This window comes from Acomys russatus, chromosome 15 (genome assembly GCF_903995435.1).
Source record: "Acomys russatus chromosome 15, mAcoRus1.1, whole genome shotgun sequence".
Lineage (NCBI taxonomy): Eukaryota > Metazoa > Chordata > Mammalia > Rodentia > Muridae > Acomys > Acomys russatus.
This window is the reverse complement of record NC_067151.1, coordinates 48558999-48584154: the sequence shown is the minus strand read 5'-3', so window position 1 is coordinate 48584154 and position 25156 is coordinate 48558999.

Sequence of the window (25156 nt, the reverse complement as noted above, 5' to 3'; positions counted from 1 at the left end):
TCAAATACATATCTTAGTCATCTTAATACTTAGCTTAATTTACAGGTTCTTTATATAGAATAAAATCCCTACAGATACCTATAATTAGAAGAAGAAAACAGGTATTAATAAGCTGAAAAACAAAATCATTGAGAAAAGGCAGTCCTAGGAAATGCCTCTGGAATAGGAAGTATTTTGTTTTCATGATTACTTGGACTATTCTGCTTGGATGGAATCCACTAGATTGATTTACTCTTCAGAATTAAACATACACAAGTCTGATAAATGAATATGTATAAATTTTATAACTGTTTTATGAAAATTGTAAAAGAAGCTACATGGACAACATGCAGCTCTCGTAGGAGAACATTTTATTTTCAAATGCTTAATTAGCCTTCAGGAAATCCCTGAGATCAAAGGAAGTTAAGTCATTAACCAGAATTACTGACAAACTTTGAAGACCACTTCAGCATTCATTTTTAGGCTTTTCTAGGTCTGAATAAAATTGCAAGATGTAAATTTACCAGTAAAAATTTAAAATAACAAGTTCTACTCACTTTTTTTGGTTCTACTTACAACATCAACCTAGAGGTAGCTTTGTAAGATATTTACAGAGATTGATTTTTATGTGTATGGTGAGTGTGTGTGTGTGTGCGTGTGTGTGTGTGTGTGTCTGTCTGTGTACCGCATGGGTGCCTGGTGCCCATGGAGGCCAAAGCATGGGTGGGACTTAGCCATTTCTCTGTCTCATCTTAGTTTAGTTTAGTTTAGTTTAGTTTAGTTTTAATTGTCAAAGGGCATGTGTAGGCTCAAAGAAGGCATTGCTTAGGATTGGAGTAACAGATACTTATGAACTTCTTTATGTGGCACAGGATATTAAACTCAGGCTCTCTTTAGGGTTGCAGGTAAAACTTTTGATGTGAACATGGAGACCATGTGCTATCAATAGGGTCCTTTTTAATTCAAAATTTAAAAGTATACTTTTTTTCTCTTCTACCAAGCCCCACATTGGCTTTATTTTATTGTATTTTATTTTATTTTTATTTATTTTTCTGCATTTTTCTTTTTTCCTTTTTTCTATCTTTTTAAAATTAATTTATTCATATTACATCTCAATGGTTATCACATCCCTTGTATCCTCCCTCCCTCCCATTTTCCCCTATGACTGTGACTGAGGGGCACTTTTCCCCCTTGTATGTGCTCATAGGGTATCAAGTCTCTTCTTGGTAACCTGCTATCCTTCCTCTGAGTGCCACCAAGCCTCCCCATCCAGGGGATGTGGTCAAATATGAAGCACCAGAATACATGTGAAAGTCATACCCCACTCCCCACTCAACTGAGCATACTTTTAAAAGATAATACAATTTTTAATAAGATGATAGGAGACTTTAGTGTACAGTTTTTTAATATTGCCTTAGAGTTATTCCTGTTCTTGTAAGTAACTACACCCATACTCTTGTAAGTACGTCCAATATACTCATTGCCTCACCAAGTTGGACATTAGCAGTGTTGTTATTTTTCTCCACTATTGGTTCTAATGGCTGAGGAACACTTAAAAACATGCTCAACATTCCTAACCATCAAATAAATACCAATCAAAACTATGCTGAGACTTTATCTTACACCTGTATGAACAGCTAAGATCATTAATGCAAGTGACAGCTTATTATGGTTAGGATGTGGAGTAAAGGGAACAGTCCCCTATTGCTAGTATGACTGCAAACTTGTACAGACACTATGGAAAGCAGTGTGATGGTTTCTCATAAAGATGGGAGTCAGTCTACCTCAAGACCCATTTCTCACTCTTAGGCATAGCCTACCACAAGGATATGTGTACAGTTATGTTCATAGCCTCTTTATTCATAAGATTTCCAAACTTCAAGTAACATAGATGTTCTTCAATTGAAAAGCACCTGCTCCCCCCACAACCATTTGCATTCACTATATCTGAACGGGGGTTCTTGGTTCTCTGTAAGCATTGTCCTTGGATGGTGCATCAGTGTGCGCAAGACCCCAGGTCCAGATTCACTGGCTTTGATGGTGTTCCTGTAGTGCTCCTGAACCCGCTGTGTCCTTCCATCCCCCTACTCTTCCATATTACTCTAAGCTCTCTGCCTAGAGTCCAGCTGGGAGTTCCAGCATCTGTCCCAATCCCCTTCTGGGTGGAGTCTCTGAGAGGACATCTATTTTGGGATAATATCCACTTAAAAGTGCTGGAGAGATTGGCTCAGCCGTTAAAGGTTAGTCTCACAACCAAAAAAATAAAACTGCATATATAGTTACGTGTGTCTTTCTGGGTCTTGGTCACCTTGCTCAGGATGATCTCTTCTAGTTCCAATTTCCTGAAAATTTAAAGATATTCTTGTTTTTACCAGCTGAGTAGTATTCCATCGTGTAAATTTACCACGGTTTCTTTATCCATTCTTCGGTTGAGGGACATTTAAGTTGTTTCTAGATTCTGACTATTACTAATAAAGCTGTTATGAAAGGAGTTGAGAAAATGTCCTTATATGCTTGAACATCTTTTGGGCATATGCCCAGGACTGGTATAACTGGGTCTCGAGGTAGCGCTACTCTCAGTTTACTGAGAAACGACCAGATTGTTTCCAAAGTGGTTGTAGAAATTTGTACTCCCAACAGCAATGAAGGGGTGTTCCCCTTTCTCTACATCCTCACCAGCATGTGCTGTCACTTGAATTTTTGATCTCAGCCATTCTGGTAGGTGCAAGATGGAATCTCAGAGTCATTTTGATTTGCATTTCCCTGATAACTAAGGAAGTCGGGCATATCTTTAGGTGTTTCTAGGCCATTTGATACTTCTCTATTGAGAATTCTTTGTTTAGCTCTGTACTCCATTGTTAGTTGGATTATTTGGTTTTGTGGTGTGTAATTTCTTGAATTCTTTATATATTTTGGATATTAGCCCTTAGTCATATGTAGGGGTGGTAAAGCTCTTTAGTTTTTTTCTGTTAACTGTGTCCTTTGCCTTACAAAGCTTTGCAGTTTCATGAAGTCCCATTCATTAATTGCTGCTCTTGGAGACTGAGCTGTTGGTGTACTGTTCAGGAAGTTGTCTCCTGTGCTTATGAGTTCAAGGATCTTCCTCATTTTTTTTTTCTAACAGATTTATTATGTCCGGTTTATGTTGAGGTCTTTAATCCACTTGGATGTTAGTGTTTTTCAGGTAGATAAAAATAGATCTTTTGTAGTTTTCTAATGTAGGCAGCTAGTTAGACCAGCACCATTTGTTGAAGATACTATTTTTTTCCTTTGTATGGTTTTGTCTTCTTTGTCAGAAATCAAGTCACCATAAATATGTGGGTTTATTTATCTGTCTTCTATTTGATTCAATTGATCAACCAACCTATTTCTATGTCAGTATCATGCTGTTTTTATTAATGTTGCTCTATAATCCATCTTGAGATCTCAAATCTCCCCTCCCAATTTTGTTTGTTTGTTTGTTTTCCTTAACTATCTCAGATGCCACACAATAACTATCATTTACTCATGTCTTACAATGCATTATTATTATTTCTTTTATGTCAAGCAATAATGTCATCTCTTCAAGGGTGAGACAAACATTAGTATCTATGTTTGACAATAGAATGCTATTAATATAAAATATGTCATACAAATATAAACAAATTTTATTGGTACATGTAAAACCTAACTTCAATGTTAAAAAAGTGAAACACTACATTTACCATACAGTTCTTCCTTTTCCTGCAGCAATCTTACATTGATTTTCATTAAGTACTAGGATACTATGTACTTTGTAATAGAAAAAAAGAAATGTTAGTCGTAAAGTTTTCAAAAGCATGAAATATACAAGTACCAGTGTGTTTTAGTGTTAAATCTTCTATTTGAAAGTGAAACTGCTTCAGGACCCTGAGCTCCATTGCTCAAAACTATTTCTTTTGTGTGTTTCACACAATGTGGACTTTTGAAATTATGAAAGCTACATGAAACATAGATTGGGAAAATCCACTATTCTCATCATAGCTGCTGCAGTTATCATGGAGACCACTGCCTGCTCAGTGAAAATGAAATCAGCTATCCATTTGTGCTTTGTGCATTTGTTTGCATTCTCATGCTTGATTAGTTGAAGTAGTTTCAAGTGCATGGTTATCTGATTATTCACCAATCTTTGATGTGGAATGTGCACGTGACCAATTAAATATAACACTTTTATTTATCTGGATATGGTACATATTCATTATCATCTCACAACCTGAAAGTAATTAAATTCTACTGTACGGATAATTGATGGCAATGCCAGTGAACAAAATATTTTAGAAAGTTATTATTGCACACGAACTGGTTACAGATTAATGGTCTCAAACTTATCATTAGATAAAAAATTAGATATTGATCTTTCATGGAGCAATGGCAAAGAAAGTACTGGAATATGGAGAAGTCAGTACCATTGTTGATTCGTGGCAGTAAAATGGCAGCCTGAGCAACATGCTTTATGTTTGACTTTGGTAAATCCTATTAAAGAAGTCTCAGAAACCAGAAAAAAAAAATTTGCACAAGCATCACCAGCATGTATATGCAGTGGTCCTACATGAAAGACCTCTATATTCTATGGTACCCCTGGAAGCCACTTTGGTATCTGTGAGCCACTGCCCTAGGCTGTCTTGAAGCCCAAAGTTCATGTGGATATCTGTGCTCCTACAGCGGTTTCAGTCTGGAGCCACATTGATGTGAGTAGCCTGTATAGCCACTTACAGGCATCTTAATGTCCATGATCTGTGTTGTTGCCAATGGCCATATCTAGGTCCATGGTTCTACTGCATCAGGGGGTCTATGTTGATTTTTCTCGGCCCTTGTAAACACTGAAGGCCACTCAGATGTCTGTGTTCCATGCTCTAGCCTGAATCCACTTGATGTCCTTGGAATGTGCTGCTGTGAAGAGGCATGTTGATGTGAGTGACCTGCACTGCTACCTGAGGCCATGGTGATGTCTGTATCCTGTGCTGTGGACAATTAACGATGGTTTCCACAGCCTGTGCAACAGCATAGGGCTGTGTTCATTCACAGTCTGTATTGCTGAGGAGCCTAGCATATACTGCCACTGGATAACTTGTAGATGTCCTTGTTCTGGTGCTGTGTCAAGAAATCCTGGTTCAGTTTTAGATCCTTGCTCCTTCTGACAGTTGAGGGTGAGGAAGCTACTTTTGCTGTAGTACTACTGACCACAGACGCACACATGAGAAAAAGAGACATAGAAAGTTTCTGTAGCAAGCCCTACTCCTGTCATATCCACACCCTTAAAAAGGTAACAATCTAGTCAAAAGAGTTCTGAAGAGAACTCTTAACAGTTGTGATAGCAATGCTGTAGCTCTCCACAGTTGATGGCTTCAGTCAGGATTGCAGGTGGGAAATGACTCAGTTTTCTTAAAGGGACTGTCTACTATGACTTTGACCAGACTACACAAATTGTCATATTTTTCTTATTCTTCTTTGAGGGGGTAGGTTCACAAGTGTGTAGGTCATACTTGGTAGGACTGGAAAGTGAATGATCTTGGGATTCATGATGTGAAATTGCCAAATAATCAAGAAAAATATTATGAACAAAATGAAGGGGATGTTAGAATTTTCATTAACAAAAACTTCTTTGTAACTAATACAAGAAATATAATAAGCTGATGAAGATACTATATACCATGAAGAGCTAATAAAATTTAATGTGTAATTTTAATATTAATAAACCTTTTGAAATGCTTATTACATTTTTTCAATAGAGAGAGCATGCAAAATAGCTTTAAGTCAGTTTTTTTCAATCTATACTTTTGAAAATGATCTTAAACCATATGAGGGATGATTTCTACTGAAACTGGGTCTTCAAGCCATAACAAAAGGATGTAGAGAGAGACAGAGATTCATTTGTATGTCTCAGTGGTGTTTTGGTTTAATTGAAAGCATCTCTCTACCTTAAGCTTTTAGTGAAATATGTCTGTGTATAGAGCTTCCGAAATACAGTGGCTAACACAAGCATCAACTAATATGCTCACAGATATGGTGTTTGTAAGAAACTTTGGTGGTATCAGCTAGACTGGAGGTGAGCTTTTACAGATGGAAATGCACTTTGTATTACTAACAAGAACAGATACTAAACTAATTTAGTATACTATATTCAAGCAGAATCTTCTAGAGGAAATACTTAGCATAAGTTTCAATAGCACTTTGTTGCCTGCAGTGAAAATTCATAAGCATAGTGGGAAAATTTGTTCATTGACGACTTTGTTCTATGATAAAAGTCCTTAGATTTTCATTGATCTTACACTCAGCATAAACCAATTGCCTCATCGAATATAAGTACTTTTGAAGGAAATATCATGACTACTTGGGGAATGTGGTTGATGCTATAAAATCTCTACTTGAATCAGAATATTCAGGAGAGATTATGTATTTTTCCTATGGTTTTTTGGTCTGACTTTGATTTTTTCCCATTTTTCTTCTAGTGGGAAATAAATATTTAGGGATATATCTAATGAGAAATGCAAAATATACAATCAAAGAGCAGAGACAGATATTCACCTTTTAATTTTCAAATGGTTTCAAGCATTGAATATATACAGGGGACATATGAGGATGTGTGCTCTTAATTTTATGTGTGTTCTCTGACATACTTTATTTAACCCTTACATGTGTTTGTCACTGTGATTATTGCCTTTGTCTACAAAGGGGAAGATAATTTGTTGGTTTTTTTTTTTACATGATGTGCTTGTGTTGTTGAACTCACATGGCTCCAACTTCTATCCCTCCAGCAACCAATGTGCTTTGTAATAATAAATATAAGAAAATTTGAGGCATAGAAGTACTTGTGAACATCTGGCAGAACATTGGAGAGAACATGTTTCTGCATGTAAAACATTCATATAACAGTTGTAACAAAGACATGCATGTCATTTGCTTTGGTTTCCTTTTTTTTTAACATCAAGAAAGAAGAATTGTGTAATATTCTCACAAAAGAAAAAAAAAACATAGTTCTTTCATTACAGAGGCATCTTCACAGTAGTAATCAACAAAGTGAACATTTAGGGAACTTCTTTATGTAGCATATGCCTGGCTTCTGGGACCTTACCCAAGTCATATATTCACAGTCTATCAATTAAGGAGTAGTTCTGTATATATATCCACTTTTATAGCTCCTTAGGCCAGATAATACCAAGTCAGATGGGAAACTTTTAACATAAGGTAAGGTAATGTCTAAAATGTATTCAAAGACTGAGTAATTTTGAAGGCTTGAAAAGGCTAAAATACACCCTCAAGAAGAGAGTTGTAATATATGGTTTTCCTTGAAAATTGTGAATACATTTTATATTTCGTAAATTAAACAAACAAAACAACAAAAAACAACTTTACCTTCCACTATTTTCACTATGTCTCCAAACACCATTGTATCTGCCAGGTCTCATGTTCTAAAATTCAGAGCACTAATCCTAGCACCCAGAACCTGATCCAGAGATATTTTGTGACTAGTAAAGGGGCCAGAGACATATACATAAGTTCCAAAGTGGGCAATTGATGCAGATATTTCTCAGTTGGGATTGAGAAAAAGAGTATGAGGCAACAAGCTAATCTTAAAATATTTTGGAGTTTATTTCAGGTTTATATAATTATTTGTCTAAGTAATGAGTCATAAGTAGGTATATTTGTAGAACATACACTGATTAAACCATGATGACTAGCACTGCTCATTTCCATAAGTATGTTTTATCTGTTGTGCTGAGAAACTGAGATGGATGTCTATCTATTTCTTGTGAAATTATGTAACAAATTATGGGGTTTTGTGTTTTCTAATAACAGTGATTAGTGATGGTAAATATTTATTTCATATATGTTAGCTAATTTTTAAAAAGCAATTAAGTTCTCTTACATGCTCACTACATTTCTCTCTCTTACCCCTCTTTTTTTCCTCTCTCTCTCCCTATTCCTCTCTCTTTCATAACCTAACAATAAAAGCAATTAAGATAATTTGAGTTTTAGTCATATTATATTATTATTGCTACTGAATTTTAATAATTTATTCATTTTATATCTAACTTGAAAAGTACCTCACCATTTGGCACCTACCTATAGAGTCCAATTAAAATTTTTTCTATATTTTTTAATATTTTATTGCACAATGTTCCACCAAAAATCTAAATAAATTTTTACTTCTGTAGTCTAGCATCGAAATGTCATTCAGATAGTGAGCTGCTCTAATAACTTATGAAAATTACATTAAGTATCCAAGTTCTGTGTGCAGTAATTGTGATGCAGGGCTGTTTAATGAACAGACCCTGTGATGGAGTAATAAAGGTGTGTTTGTTACTGGTACTCCCGTGGAAAGCAGCTTCTGGCAAGTCTTATGTACAGATACAGAGGAAAATACATTTAATACAACAGCTGTGCATCAGGTACTAAAGATTGTGTTAATTTATTGAAGCAATGAAAGTACACCTTTCCTATCAGCTGTAATTGAAATCAGCACCTGGTTAAGCTTATGAGAATCCACTGTCTCCTTGACAATTTATTATTTTTTTTCACAGACTATGTATGATCTAGAATATGTGTTGAAAATCACAATCCCTTTGTTTTCAACTCCATGATAGTGGTACTAATCTATATAATTCTTCAAGGGATTACACATTTTTTCCATTAACAAGTTTTCTAGGTAGGAGAAGATTCACTGGCTTTTACACAGCCTTTTCCAACTCAATAATTTTCATTGTACACTGTTAGAAAAACAATGTAGAGATTACACCTGCCCAAAAAACATGCCAATTCTAATTGTACATTGTGCAGTTCGAGAATTAGCTCTATAATTATCCCTGTGATTAATAAGCAAAGCTCTGAGAACCCAGGGACTCACTGTAATAGATCTGAACCAAAATTCTCTTGAACCTCTGACCTACTGAGTTAGTAGTCTGACTGCTGGGTCCCAGTGATATTTTGAGGTTTTGATTTAATGTCACTGCCCTTTTCCAGAAGAATCTGAAAGATTTAATTAATGTATTTTCTATAACATTAAAAAGATATAAATACTTGAGCATGAGCAGCAAAATTAACTGCATAATTTTCAAATTTTACTAACAGTTTTGTCAAAGACAACCAGCCTTCACTTCTGCTCTGGTTTTATTTATATCCCTTTTGAAAGTCATATTAAAATTAAATTTCCAATGAAAACATGTTTTTAATAGGCTTACTCTTTAGGAAATACTTAAGTCCTGATATTCGGATCCCTTGTATATGGGGGGAAAAGCTTGGCAAAATCTTTAAGGTTTTTTGTGTGTTCTCTATATTTTGTGTTGCAATGATACAACTAAATCTCTCTGGAGTTCCCAGTAATAAAGTACGCCCCGGACATGGAAAACAGGTATCACTATATACCGACTATCTTTCCCTTCACTTTGGATTCCCAAGTCCTCAGATCATAAGACAGGATTTTATGATGTTTTTAAATTCCCTCATCTATGGTATTTTATAAGAACAACACAAAGAGACTAAGACAATTTACTGCATCTAGAAATATTAATTAATCCAAATTGACCAACTGAGAAGTCTCAAGTTTCTGATATTAACATCAGGCTTTTCACTTTTTACCAAGTGTGAATTTAACTGTTTCATATATTTTTAATTTGTCTTTTATTAACATTGTATTTTATTGATTATTTGGAAATTTTAAATCATGTGCCCCAATCATACTCATTTCCCAGTCCTCCCAGGTCTACACACCCACACTTATGACCTGTTTCAAAAAGAAAAAGTACAAGATGAGAAGATAGAAGAGGAGGAGGAGGAATAAGAGCAAGAAGAAGAAGAAGAAGAAGAAGAAGAAGAAGAAGAAGAAGAAGAAGAAGAAGAAGAAGAAGGAAAAGAAGAAGGAGAAGAAGGAGAAGAAGAAGGAGGAGGAGGAGGAGAAGAAGAAGAAGAAGAAGAAGAAGAAGAAGAAGAAGAAGAAGAAGAAGAAGAAGAAGAAGAAGAAAGCAAGTCCAATTTTGTTGCTCATAAATTCATTAGAGCATTGTCCAGCTCCCAGTGACCAGATACTTAAAGAAAACTGGGTCCTTCCCCTCCCCTTAACCTCCAATCCCCATTGCTGTTAGAAACAATTGTGAAGAGCTACACTTCAACATCCTTATAACAGTTTGAAAGAGTTCTCTTCCATGGATTTCTTTTTGGCTGTTACTTTTGTTTTAGCTAGGGTGGAGGTAGTGATTTTCATAGAAGCCTCCTATGTCCTTCTTTCTCAACTGTGACTGGTCAGTCATCAATACCACTACAAAAGTAGCTTCCTTGACATTACAGGCAACAGAGATCTGATGATAGACTTCTACATGGTTTCTGGCTGCATCCGAACCCATGGACATCCGCATGGCTTCAGGTGGCAGCACTGAGCATGAACATCTACCTGGCCTTCAATGGCAAAATGGGCCAAGGCCATCAACATGGCACTTGGCTCCAGAATGGACCATAGACACCATCATGGTTCTCAGTGGCATCCCAGGCTATGGACATCAATATGGCTTCTGACCATAGAAATACTCCTTTTTTAATTTTAATTTTAATTTCTAGAAAAGTTATAATAAATTAGCTAATGGCATATTCTTGAGTGTTCACAGACTTGGGATTTTTTTTTTTTTGTATAGTACTGTAACCATTACTATAACCATGTTGAGTGTAATTTTGCTTGTTCCCTGCTAGCACAAAATGTAATTGCCCCTTTTATTTTGTGTTTTTAAACTACCATATTAATTTCAGTTCTACTGAAAATATTGATCAGAGGGGGATAAAGGATTGTGTTTCCTAAAATTGTGGCAAAAATTTTATTCAAGATAATTAATGAGTAGATTTCAAGTTGTTTTATTTACTATTTAAATTTATTTATTTGTATGTGTGTGTGTGTGTGAGAGAGAGGGGGGGAGAGGGAGAGAGAGAGAGAGAGAGAGAGAGAGAGAGAGAGAGAGAGAGAGAGAGAGAGAGAGAGAGAGAGAGAGAGAGAGAGAGAGAACGTGTGTGTGAATGCCAGAGAACAACTAATAAAATTAAAGTCTTTCGTCCATGCCAGTTACAGGATCCAAACGTAGCTTATCAGGCTGATAGCAAACACCTTTACCCACTGAATTATTTACCTGCCCAGTGAGTAGGTTTCCTTATTTAAGGTTTCTATTGCTGGGATAAAATCTATTGCTGGGGAAGAAAAGGGTTATTTCAGCTTACAATTCTTAGGTCACATTCCATCACTAAAAGTAATCAGGACAGAAATTCAAGGAAGAAATCACAAACTGACACATAGGCCATGGAAGAAAGCTATTTACTGGTTTGCTCCTCATGGCTTTCTTAGCTTGATTTCTCGTACAACTTGTTCAAACGTGGTCCCACTCACATAGTGTAATTCCTGCTACATTAAGCCAATCAAGAAGATCCCTCTAAGATGCATATTCTTGTGACAAAAATAGAGTAGTAATTGATATGACCATGATTTTATCAACTAACACTTAACTTGTATAACTTATTTATCTTAAAAAGCCTGAAATAGCACTTTCAAAGCATTTGAAGTAGACCTCATATTATAATTGAGTTATATGGATACAATACCTCATATTAGTGTACAAATACATATATTGTGTTTGAAGAATAATATTAAATTTGAATTCTATACTACTGCATCTAAAATTAAATTTATTTTGCATCTATATACAAAATTCTACACTAGTCAATTAAAAATAACCTTGTAAGTGACAATTGAGGCATTAAGTTGAGGAGTAGATACATTAATATACATTTTCTACCTATATTTTCTACCTATATTCCGTCTTCTTTCTTTTCAACTTTTATGTCCAAACCTAAGAATGGAAGATAAAGGAAAAGAGAGAAATCTCTGAGATTAACCTTGTTTTCACTCTAAAGAACACCAATAATAACATAACCAATTCTCATTGAAAATAACACCATAGCCCAAGAGAGCAACCAAAGATCTACCCCACCCCCTTAAAGAAAATAGGGTGTCTTAAGGTTTCTTCTGGCAGATTTGGGATGAATAATACCTTTGTAGAGGCCCAAATAAATTTGAGGAAATGATTAAACAAGCTAGGAATAGCATTTCTGGTCCAGTTTCTAAATGTTGAGAAGTTCCAGGCTTAATTAGCATCCTGTGTGAGACAGTCTGAAATGCTGGAACAATTGGGATTAGAAGCTTTCTTCGAAGCTGTCCTGGGAGCTGTGTTATTCTGATGAGGAACAGCAATTGAAGCACTTGGTGCTGGAACATAAAGGGCGCAGGATGTCAGTGTCCAGCATGCTGATAGGAGTGAATCCTCTCAGGTCTGATCCGATGTCAGTGTCCAGTTCTTTTCTTCTGAAAACTTAATTTCTCACAGGCATTATACAGTCCTAAAAGTATAACAGTATATGGTATGCATGATTCACAGAACAATTAAGGTTGGTTTTCTACTCTTTATGAGCAGGCAAAAAAGACATATATATATATATATATATATATATATATATATATATATATATATATATATATATATATATCTTTATTCGTGCCATATGAATAATGGCATCTAATAATAATTCCTTGGCATTCTGAAGCCAACAGGAAGCATTGTCTGTGCCTAGACATTCATGTTTCAGCCAGTCTTAGAGCTATCTACAGAAAGATAAGGTAAAATAGTTATATAAGGTCAAAACCTCACAGACATACAGAATATAGCATTTAAAATGTTTTTATTATTTAAAAGATTTATTGTCAATGAGACAGGTTAACACCTGGCGACACCCAGCCTACATCAAAGAAGATGATGAGTATCAAAGAACATCCTTAGAGAGATGGAGTCAACTGTGGAAAACAAGCCACTGGGCAAAATATCTTCATTTCTACCACAAATAGAATTCTGCCTAAAAAATAGGGCAAGCTTGGATGCAGGCAAAGCTGACAGCCAATCTCTGCCAAGACAGGGTAATCTAGTTCTCAATTGTTCCTGCCTTAAAAATATTTCGTCAGACCATTGGCTAGATCTGGGAAGGGGTTTAAAGTTTACCTCCTGTATTGTCCTTGGCTGGTGCCTTAGTTTGAGCGGGACCCCTGGGCCCAAATCTGCCTATCATATTGTTCTACTTGTAGATTTCTAGGACCCTCTGTATCCTTTTATTTTGCTGTTCTCCCATGAGTCTCTCATTTAGAGTCCCAATAGGATGCCTTCCCCTCTGTCCCAGTTTCCTGGTAAGTGAAGGCTTTTGTGGGACATGCCCCTTGAGTGGAGAGTGTGATACGACTTTCTCACGTACTCTGGTGCCTCACATTTGACCATGTCCCCTGGAGGGGGAGACCTGGTGGCACTCAGAGGAAGGACAGCAAGTAGCCAAGAAGAGACTTGATACCCTATGAGAATATATAGGGGGACATAATCCCCCTCAGGAACAGTCATAGGGGAGGGGAATAATGGGAAAATGGGGGGGGGGAGGAATGGGAGGATACAAGGGATGGGATAAACATTGAGATGTAACAAGAATAAATTAATTTAAAAAAAATATTTCGTCAGATATATTGGACCAGAAGGCTAAAGATGTTGTGCCAATGTTATGGAGAGTTTTGGATGAATGCTTAGGTAGCAGCAAACGGTCTCTGTCATCTTCTCATTTGGGAAGCTACTACTCTGCACTCCCTCTATACTCCGCTAATCAATTTCATTCCTTCTCAAGTCTCTGATGGAGTTGAAGACCAGATAGTTTAGTTTTACAACTAAGCTTAGTAGTTTTTTAGGGGTTAAGATGTTTTTAGAACTAGATAGATGTTTTAGGTCGATAATGATGAGATATGATAGACATTGATTTATTTGAGAATTTTAGATATACCAAGATAAGAAAGATGTTTTCTTCAAGCCTGCCAAACACAAATAGCCAATACACTAAGAATGTAACATCTATATAATTATTGATTGTTTCATGATTCTTCTTGCTGTAGGTAGTTTGTTGCATATGTGTGCAATAATATAAATTTATATGCAAAAATATTTAATGGAAAAAGGATAGAAAAAAAGAAGATGCCCCGTAGGTTGCATGTGATTTTTCAGTTCAGGTTTCCTCTTTCCAAATGAATCTGGCTTGTATCCTGTTCAAAGCCATGACAAAACAAAAATAAAATTAACTAGCACAAGCTATTAAGTGAAAAATTCGTTCCAGATTTCCAGTGTCCCTTTGCCTATATGCATCTCCATACTTATAACACCAACAAATGTGGATTTCTGCTTCATCCATATGCTTTTACCCTCTTTCCTATCTCATACCACGAAACAAAAAAATCTGATAGATCTCATTGTATTTCAAGTTGCACAAGTAAAAGTAAAATCTGAATAAAAGAGTCCATGAGAACTTACTCATCCTTATCCAACATTAAATTATTTATATTATTACCTGTATTTTTCAGTTGTAATAGTTGTAATTTACTAATATGTATGTTGTCAAGATTTCAATATTTGATCTTTAGAAAATTCAAGCTGTGTGTGTGTGTGTGTGTGTGTGTGTGTGTGTCGGTGTGTGTCTGTGTCTGTGCGTATGTGTGTGTGTGTCGGTGTGTGTGTGTGTGTCGGTGTGTGTCTGTGTCTGTGCGTATGTGTGTGTGTGTGTGTGTCGGTGTGTGTCTGTGTCTGTGCGTATGTGTGTGTGTGTGTGTGTGTGTGTCGGTGTGTGTCTGTGTCTGTGCGTATGTGTGTGTGTGTGTGTGTGTGTGTGTCGGTGTGTGTCTGTGTCTGTGCGTATGTGTGTGTGTGTGTGTGTGTGTCGGTGTGTGTCTGTGTCTGTGCGTATGTGTGTGTGTGTGTGTGTGTGTGTGTGTTGCACCACCCCATAATGTGTTATCCATTTTACTTTAGTAAGAGTCTTGGGACCACTTATTTTTTTTTATAAATTTTTTTATTAATTTATTCTTTTTACATCTCAATGTTTATCCCATCTCTTGTATCCTCCCATTCCTCCCCCCCCACCCATTTTCCCCTTATTCCCCTCCCCTATGACTGTTCCTGAGGGGGATTACCTCCCCCTGTATATGCTCATAGGGTATCAAGTCTCTTCTTGGTAACCTGCTGTCCTTCCTCTGAGTGCCACCAGGTCTCCCCCTCCAGGGGACAGGGACCACTTATATAGCTAGAAATAAATGAGATAGATATGAACTGTACCTGAAAAGGATCTGGTTTGCATTGTAGGTAACTTGCCTTCAAGAAAGTATGGATTTCTACAAATTGCAGATATAATCTCATATCCTGAGGCTTTTGCTTCAAATGGAAGCAGATAGGTCAATACCACATTGATAGAGAGCCTGGTACTACTGAGTGCTGGAAAACTTTTCCTCCTGCAAGCTGGGAGACTAGATCCAGAAGGAGCAGGCCAATGTGCTCAGCTTCATTCGGGTCTTCATACGTGTCAGCAACCCAAGTAAAAGCATCTTACTCTTTTTTAATAAATGTTCATATTTACCAATTGATGTTTTATGGGCCGGGAATTTCAATTTGTATTGTAATCTATATAGTCACAGGATGAGAAATTGCCTTTAATTTTCAACAAATATGGCCCTTGTGATATAGGTTTCTTCCAAGGTCCAGTAGAAGATCCCAAGTTATTTATACTGTTGTGGAAATGGAAGTTTGAATACTTTACCCCGTCAAGCTGTAGGATAGTGTTGTATACCTGCATTTGGAGCAAATGGCCATAGTCATTGTCGTCTTAGTTTTTCTCAAAATTTTCAAATGTGCCGTATATTCAGAGAAGTAACTCGAACATTTGTTAGTTTCTCAATATGTATAATTTATGTGTCTCTAAGGATTACTTATGCAATGTACCATTTATACTGTATTTAATACTAGAAATTGTAGCTTTACCCTAGTGAGATTGAACACTCAATTCCAGTTCCTGAAACCAATATGTCCCTTTATTTTCACCACAATCATTCCTGTTCATACTAGAGAGTCTTTTCACTTCTCATGTCTCAATCATTTATGTTCTTTCAAACATAAGTATTCTCACTGTTTTCCAGATATTCCTTGTAGAAACACACACAGATTCCTCAAGTGACAAACTCTTAACCACAATGCCCACAACTGCATCCTTTATAAGATTTTTGTTACTGTTCATTCAGGGTTTTGGTTGATTCTTTCTAGATAGTGTCTTCTTATACAAGTCAGGGATGGTACATGCACAACATCTCAACAGTTTGGGTGCCTAAACACATGTTCGTGATGACAGTAAAAATTGACATGCTATTGTGAGTTGTGAAATTTTACAATTCCAATACCATAGATGAAGAGCTATCGGCAATCAATACCATATGTGTGTGTGTGTGTGTGTGTGTGTGTGTGTGTGTGTGTTTATAAATGGAATTTCTAAGAAGTGTAAGGGGAGCAGGAGTAGTTAAGGCAAAAGAGAGGGGTAAAATGATCTAAATAGAACACCCCTGGTGATATTTTCAAAATAACAAAGATTTTGTATTTAAAAATACAATAAAATTACTAACATTTTTAACCTAGAAGTGATATATATCCAGCTGGAGTTTAATTCAATGAAAATAAAATTTAGAGATATTGTCATTTCATATAATTGTAGAATAAATTGAAATTTTAAGAGGCCTTTACACACAGGATCAATAATTCAATTACTTGAATTAGATTTTCAAAAAATAACTTGAGACAGGAACCTCAACTTTCTTTATCTTATGCTACCATTTGTAAAATGTGGATAGAAATGATACCTAGTCTGCATATTTGTTTTTATTATTGAATCTGATAATACCAATAAAAATCTTCAAACACCCTTTGATGCCTTGTATTCACCAAATGTATTCAGTAGTTTTATTTAAGTCTTCCTAAGCTGGGTGCGGGGGGTCACAACATCAACAGAGACATTTCCAGGATCACAGAACATTGCTGTAACATTTTTTTCTGTGGACAACACTGTCCCCAATATTTATGGTAGGTTTAGAGTTACATATGACTATGAGGCTGTGGGAAGTGTACTGTGGCTCGTGTTCTTGAGAATTAGGCATACTATAGTGTTAAGGGATTCATTCCTGCAGGGTTTAGGTGCAGGAATAGAGTGAGTTTTCTGAAAGTATAGATGTGCCTTTTATAGATATTAGTTGATATTTTCTAGTATATCAAGTAAATAATTGGTATTTTTAAGATCTGTCTTGAAAGAAATGCTCACCTATTATGAATTAATGAGTAAAATGTGAGCTTATTTCTTTGTTTTCTTCTGCTCCTTTACTTACTATTGTATATGTGTTATGAGCATGTCACACATGCAATGGCATGCTTGTGGAGGTCAAAGAGGAGAGAGTGCAGTCATTTTTCTCCTCCAACTAGGTGGGTAGCCGCAATTCCATGTAGGTATAAGCCTTGTCAGTACACACCTTTACCAACTGTGCCATCTTATAGGCCTGCTCATTTTTGGTTTTACACAAATGGACTAAATGAAAAAAATCTACAGTGTTCATGACTTGCAGCAATGTCTACCTTATAGGAAACCACTCTGTACTTGAAATGAATTCTTTACAAGATCAATACCCATTAAAGGCAGGGCTTCTGCTAAGCACTCAATAACAGCTAGTTACTGGTTTGATGATGAAAAACTATGCCTTTACATTTGTTAACTTAAGAGACTATTCATTATCATGCCATATAACTATCTTAGAATATTATTGCAAACATAATAGATGGCTGTTTCATATTCTCAGGTTCAACCTAGCTCAAATAATTATTTTTAAGACCCATCCCTTTAACTACCTATAGTATATAATCATCATTCCTCCTTCCAGTGACAAAATAAAGCAGCTTGCCTGTTATAAAACTGATTTAATTCTAGGCAGTAAATGTCTTTCCTTAAAATTTAAACAGATTTTATATCAAGGATGTCTCTTAGTGATAACCATTACTTCATTGCTGAAGCCTTGTACAGCGTTGATACTTGGTAAACTTAGTATAATGTCATTTTTTTCCTATTACTCTTAAGAGAGTTTAGAATTACTGGCTTTTGATAGCTGTAGGATGATTGCTTGTTTTTTTCCACTGGGATACATAAATGAAACCACTCCTGGGAAAAATTCAAACATGATAATGATACTAAAAATAAGTGGCAAAAGTCCTGACAAATAAACACAACAATAGTAAGTGAAGTAGGATGCATTGAATCAAATCCTTTCACTCATAAGTTCTATAACTTCACACAATGTATGTTTTTGAGTGTTAGAACTTTGTGTGTGTATGTGTGCATGCTCACATATGTGCCAGAACACATTATGAAGCTGTTTTAACTTACATGACTGGTTCATTCATCCTACCATGTGTTCCTGTTAACTAAAATATTGTCAAATTCCTCTGCAGAGGATCTCTACCTGTGTGTGAGACCCCCTTTGCTAAAACTTTAGCTCTGAAATTATTTATGTTATGATTCATAGCTAGATAATTTATAATTACGAAGTAGCAATTAAAATATTTTTGTGTTTGGGGGTTATCATAGCATGAGGAATTGTATTAAAGGGCTCATCAGTAGCAATGTTGGGAAGCATGATTCTATCCTATTGGCCATTTCACTGGCTCTTATCACATGATAATTTTAGTGTCACTTCATTGTTTGTTCCCTGACCTTAGTCCTTTTTAATGAAATATGACATACAAATGCTTCCTAGTTAGGTTTATTGTTGCTTCGATGAAGCACCATATCCAAAGCAGCTTGGGGGAGGACCAGATTTATTCAGCTTATGCTTTCCTGTCATAGCTCATCATCAAATGATGTAAGCACAGAAACTCAAACAGGACCGGAACCTGAAGGTGGGAGTCGATGCAGAGGAGAGGAAGGAGAACCGATTACTAGCTTCCTCTTCATGGCTTGCTCAGCCTGGACCACCAGCCCAGACAGAGATGTTGCCATCCACAATATGCTGGGCCTCCTCCATTATTAATTAAGAAAATGTGCTACAGCCTGATCCTATAGATGCATTTTTTAAATTGAGGCACATTTCTCACAGATGATTTTATCTTGTGTCAAGCTGACATAAAACTTATATAATTGACCCTTTGTCAACTTAACATACAAACACATCACTGTTAAGCCACAGTCTTTCCTTTCTCGTTTGTCTATTCACCCACAAGATTTCACTTTAGAAACTTAACTTTAAAGTCCCATACTCTTTGCAAAATCAAAATTGAGTCTCTTTAATATATCCAGTTGCTTTAAAAATTCGTATCTTTTAAAAGTTCAAAATCTCTCTACTATGTGTTTCTGTAAAAATAAAAATGCTGTGTTTTCTGCATAACTATGCTGTACTTTTACAAAATCCTCTGATGGGCTCTTTTCATGGTTCAACCATCAACTTCTTTACATGGCCCCTTCATTCCTGGGTCTTCAACTGCCACTGGGGTTGCACCTTCATCAATGGCCTCTTCCAACCTCTCACCATGATGGCCTCAAACTCACAGAGATCCATCTGCCTCTGCCTCCCATGTGGTGGGATTAAAATCGAGAGCCAGCACACGTGGAATCCAGGACCCCCAGCTCAGAAATGACATCATCTACAATGGGCTGGGTCAGCCACCACCAATCACTTAGAAAATGCCCTCCAGGCTTCCCTACAGCCTGACTTATGTAGGACATTTTTAGTGAAGTTATCTCTTCTCAGATGAAGTCAGCTTGTGTCAAGTTGACATAAAATTATTCAATACAAAATGTGCCTATGTTTATTTAATTTGGTATTATAGCTAGTGGTAATGATTGGTTTAAAAAATACTGCACACGAATGTACTTCTGCTTTAAAAATGCAGTCACATTTGATCTGGAATAAAACACTTTATGATCACAGATAAAGAAATAAACACCACGCTTTCAGTGTGGCAATAGTTTTTTTTTTTTTAAAGAAATTTGAGGGTATAGGTATTTTGATATGCCTCTATGTGAGCAATAACACAGAATTGTGTGACCCTTTCATATATTATTTTGTATTTCTACTTATTTCCTGCAAACATACACAGAGTTTCACAGTGATAAACTGGCTTGCTTTTATTCAAAAAGAATATGCTGAACTTGCTTATAAATTTTACTGTTACAAACATTTCCATAGTTCACAAAAGGATATATAAATAAAAGTAGCCCAACACTATTATAATCTTATATTTATGTATTATATGTGAAATACAAAAGAGCATATTATACTTTGGTTGAAACAAACCACATAATGTTTTTGAGATATGATCCTGAAGGTATTACATTCAAAAATTGTTCATTAAATTTTTCAATGAAGTTGCCTTAGAATGTAAAATCCACGCAATTTTTTGCATTGAGGAACTCTGAAAGTATTTAAACTATATCTGCGTTCACTTACTGAGCATGTATTAAAAGTGATGAAAAGTAAATAGTCTTTTTATTGTAATTAACTGGATATACTATATTTATGAACTTTGTATATTTTATACTTGTTTCAGATATAGATTTTCTATAATATGTGTTTTCTTTTTATGTCAACTTGTTTGTTATATTGAAGCACTAAAATCTGCTATAATTCAGCACATATGATAGCACTAGGTCCTAATAACTGGCTTATAAGTAAAAGAATGCCAAAGATATAAATTTAGTCTTAATCTAACCAATAATTTTATGAGAAGAAGACTATGTGGCCCTACATTTTCAGTGGATAATTTAGGCAATTGCCAAGATTACTAAGGAATCATGGGAATTAAATATTAAATGTGGTTCATAGTTGATAATACTGATGAGAATTTTCACTTTTGGTGTAATTATTTTAGAATATTGTCTTGCTTTGAATAAAATCCATCTGATGTAACATTTCTTTCTTTAGCTTTGATGATTATGTGCTGTTAGGGAAAAGTGAAAATTAGGTCTCTAACTTCAGTTTTTCTAAAAGCAAGAAAATTACTGAAGTTGTTACTATTTAGTGGTTGACTCCTCTGTAAATCCTCCTCGTCCTGTGAAGAACAGGAATTTGAGGTAATCAGAAAACTATTTTATTCTCTGTAGCTCACATGCTGAGTTTGCCTCTTCTTTAAAGGCTGTGTAAGTGGTTAAATGCTTTGAACTCTCATGAGTTTAGCCTACCCTACTCAAAGGTCTTGGTTAAGTGTATAAACATCCTATCACATTGCTATAAATGCACACTAGCTAACATCCTCAATTTCCTGTCAAATATCTTTCTCAGATCACTGAAAGAAAGGGAAAGATGTTTTCTTATGCAATTATCTTTATATTTAAGCTAATAGTGAACGTTGGTTTTTACCAACATAAAACTAGAAATACCTTAAAGGAAAGAACTCATCTTATGAATTGTTTCTGTCACAGTGGCCTATAAACACAACTGTGAGACATTTTCATGAGTGATGATAGACGCGAAATGGCCCAGCTTACTATGGACAGGCCCACTTTGGGAAGGTGGTCCTGGATTATATAAGAAAGAAAGTTGAACACGACATAGAACACAAGCCCTGGTCTTCTTTTAGTTTCTGCCTCCAGAACCTGCAGTGGCATCCCTCAGTGATAGATTGTAAAATGACCATTGTAAAATAACACATCTCTTCATTTCCCAAGTGTATTTCCATCAGTGTTTTAATCAAAGCAACATAAACCAAACTAGATAACTAACATTGATGAAAGCACAATGCCACATGAATAGTAACAATGAGTTAATTGTGACAGAACTGTACAAAATGCTATTGCTGCTGTGTGATAGTTCTGCATTGCTAAGATACCCAAAATACTGTGAAATATGCCTTTAGTTCTTAAAAGAAAAAAGAGAGAGAGAGAAAGAGAAGGTCCCGAATCTAATACTAAACTTCAAAATGTCACACTCCTTCCTCCCATGTTAGACATGTGACATTTTAGCATATGAGCCATTTTGATACCTCTATTGTATCACGGACTCATGATTTGAAGTCTCTGCTCAGTACTAAAACAATGAATTTGCTTCCTAAAGGAAATGAACTTGAAATCTAGAATGATGTCACAGGCTCAGAAGCAAAGGCAAATGTCACAAGCTAAATCAGACTATTGCAAACATTGTGTTGGGGCAGAAACCACACACCATGACAATGTACACTATTCTATCGAAACCCACATAAGAAGTAGTTTGTGTGAAAAAAGAAAAAAGGAAGATAAACCTAGCAAAAATTTAAATGTTGATCTAATTAAAGGAGAGATTTTGTTCAATGTTAATATAATTCAAGCCATTTCAATTTTTATTCAGAATGTTTCTGTGCTCTTGTGTTAATATTTTCCTAAGCCTATATAATTATTTCTATAAAAGTAATTATATTTGATTCTGTTTTAATTTTTAATAAATTAAATAACTCCAGCAAATCTGATATTCAACCCTAGTATCATTTATAATGGTTTTTTTTTCATTATTTAAAAATTAAAAGTGAGATGGTGGCAGTAAGTTTACACAGAAAGAGGTTGTACCTGGGCACCACTTCTACAATTTAATTTCAGAGTGCTAGGATCTTTATTTTAAAGAGAGAGAGAGAGAGAGAGAGAGAGAGAGAGAGAGAGAGAGAGAGAGAGAGAGAGAGAGACTAGAGTAAAATGCAATAAATTTCTATTTAATTAAAGGACATTATAGTCATTATAAAATTTATAAATAATTATTAATGGCACAAATGAACAATATTCACATGTATTCAATGATATACACATGTGCATATGCATATAGTATTCAAATTATTCTTTCAGAAGCTTATCTACATTACAATGGAGAAATAATTTCTTATTCTTTTAATTGTTTAAAAATATTTTATTTATAAAGATCTGATTCATTATGCCATTTTAGCACATTTCATTTTTGTTTTTCCTTCCTTCTTGTCCATCTTATCACATGTGCCACCCTACTTGCAGTAGCCTCCTCCTCTCCAGGGACCTCTTGTCCTTCCTTCCACTTTTTCAGAAGCTCTTGATCGTCTGTAATCATCTGCTATCTAGCTTCCTACCTATATCTCGTCTTCTGTGGCTTAAAAGGCTGTGAGAAACTAAAAATGAGTTATGGATTAGCATTTTATATAATGCAAATAGAAGGTTTATCACACGAAAACAGGTGGGTAACTTGACACCAATTTTAAAAATCTATCAAGTTAAACATTTTAGTTATTATGAGTATTTAAATAAAGGAGAAGAAATGGTCAGGTCTTGATGGGTTTAGGATGATGATCATGGATTTGTAAATGTAGTGTAGTTCTGAGAAATGAGTGTTTAGCAGGAATTAACTATGACAATAAAAGTTATAAAGAGATACCTATCAGTACACATAAAATCCAGAGTGACATCATGATTACCAACCAAACATTTCACTGCCTGGAATTCTGTTGTGTTCCCATGATCCTTCAATTTTATATGAGACAATACTTTCTACCTAATTCTTACCTCTGTAATGTTTTATATGACAATCTTGTAAACCACATATTTAACTATCTATGATCCTTTGGGAAAGTATAGAAAACCTCTGTCTCTACCTTCATATTGTCACTTGTATAAGAAATTCATTTATTACTATTTTTGGACATAACATAATGGGTGTATGGTCTATATAATGTGTAATGTATGCAATGTACTAATGTAACTAAAAAAAGAAATTTTATAATTCCTTTGTACGTGGCTATAAGTGAAGTAAATTATGCAATGTGAAATTAAACAGGTACAAAATGGCACCAACACTCAGATAGTAACTTCTCTTATACATAGAGTCAATAACATATCCATAGCTATTTAACACAATCTATTTTATATATTTACTAACGGATTTTAAAATTCTCTTCAGCTACTTAATTGCCCCAGACTAGTGAAAATATTATTGAAAATAAAAGAGTACATAACATCAGTAACCAAAGAAAGGATGCTTATGATAAAAGGGTGGTAAAGAGATTAGTGAAAAACAAGTCTTTTTTTTTAATTTTTAAAAATATATTCACTTAACCCCCACATCCTTTCCTCCCAAATGTCCTAAGAAACGGGGTGCTCTCCTCCCGTATCATCTGATCCTACCCTACCAAGTCTCCTCTGGACTGCCTGCATGCTCTTCCTCTGTGGCCCGGCAAGACTGCCTCACCAGGGGAAAGGGATCAATGAGTGGGCACCAGAGTCCATGGCAGAGGTAGACCTTAATGAAAAAAAATTGATAAAATAGATAAAAAAATGGAGTTGTTGAATTAACATGTGTGACATCTCTTGTAACCAGCAGAGCTCCATCCAGCAGTGGATAAAACAGATGTCAAGACTCAAAACCAAACATTGGTTAGAGCATAGGGACTCTTGTGGAAAAGTGGGGTGAAGGACAGAGGGAGCTGAATGTGACAGGAGCTCCACAAGAAGACCCACATCTCCAACTCCCTACGGCCCAGAGGGGCTTGTGGAGACTAAAGCACCAACCAAGGACCCTGCATAGTCTGGATGTATGGTCCCTACATAGATAGAGCAGATAGACAGCCCATGGGTCCCCTAGTAAGGGGAGGCTGGTATCTCTGACTTCTCAGCTTGTTGGTCACTTCCACCTGGCTGGGGCTGCCTGCCTGCTGGGCCCTAGGGGAGGGAATAAGCTTAGTCCTGGTGCAACTTGCTGAGCAGGTTTGGGCTGGGGGCAGGTGTAGGGGGAATCCTCTTCTCTGAGGAACAAAGGAGGGGGGAGGGGAAAGAGGGAGGGAGGGTGGCAGTGAAAGGAGAGGGGGCAGAGGGCTATGATGAGGATGTAAAGTGAGTGACTAAATAAAACAATTTTTTAAGTAAAAAAAGGTATCAATGTGAGAACTTTCAATAGTCAAAACTGCTGCGATTGGTTATCTATACTGAAAAGATGAACAGTGACACCCTCAAGTGCCAAAAATTGAAAGTTTGTTAGAACTGTGTTACTATTTTCTTTTAAGTTTGTGGCTAACAATTAGGTACAAATTTTTATTTGTGTATTATTTTCATTTCTCCTAGCAATGTTTTTAAAATTTTGCTAAATTTCCTCTTAACCTTGGTCGTAATTTTGTTCGTTTAATAAGTGGTACTTACAAAAATAGTTAACTCCTTTTTGCTTGCTAATATTATGGAGAGATACAGGTAAATTTTGAGGTTGAACTTCAGAATGATGCCCTAGTTTTTTTCACTTCTTAGCTATATTTGAGCTGACCCTTTTGTTCACTGTGAGGTATGAGCCAAGAAG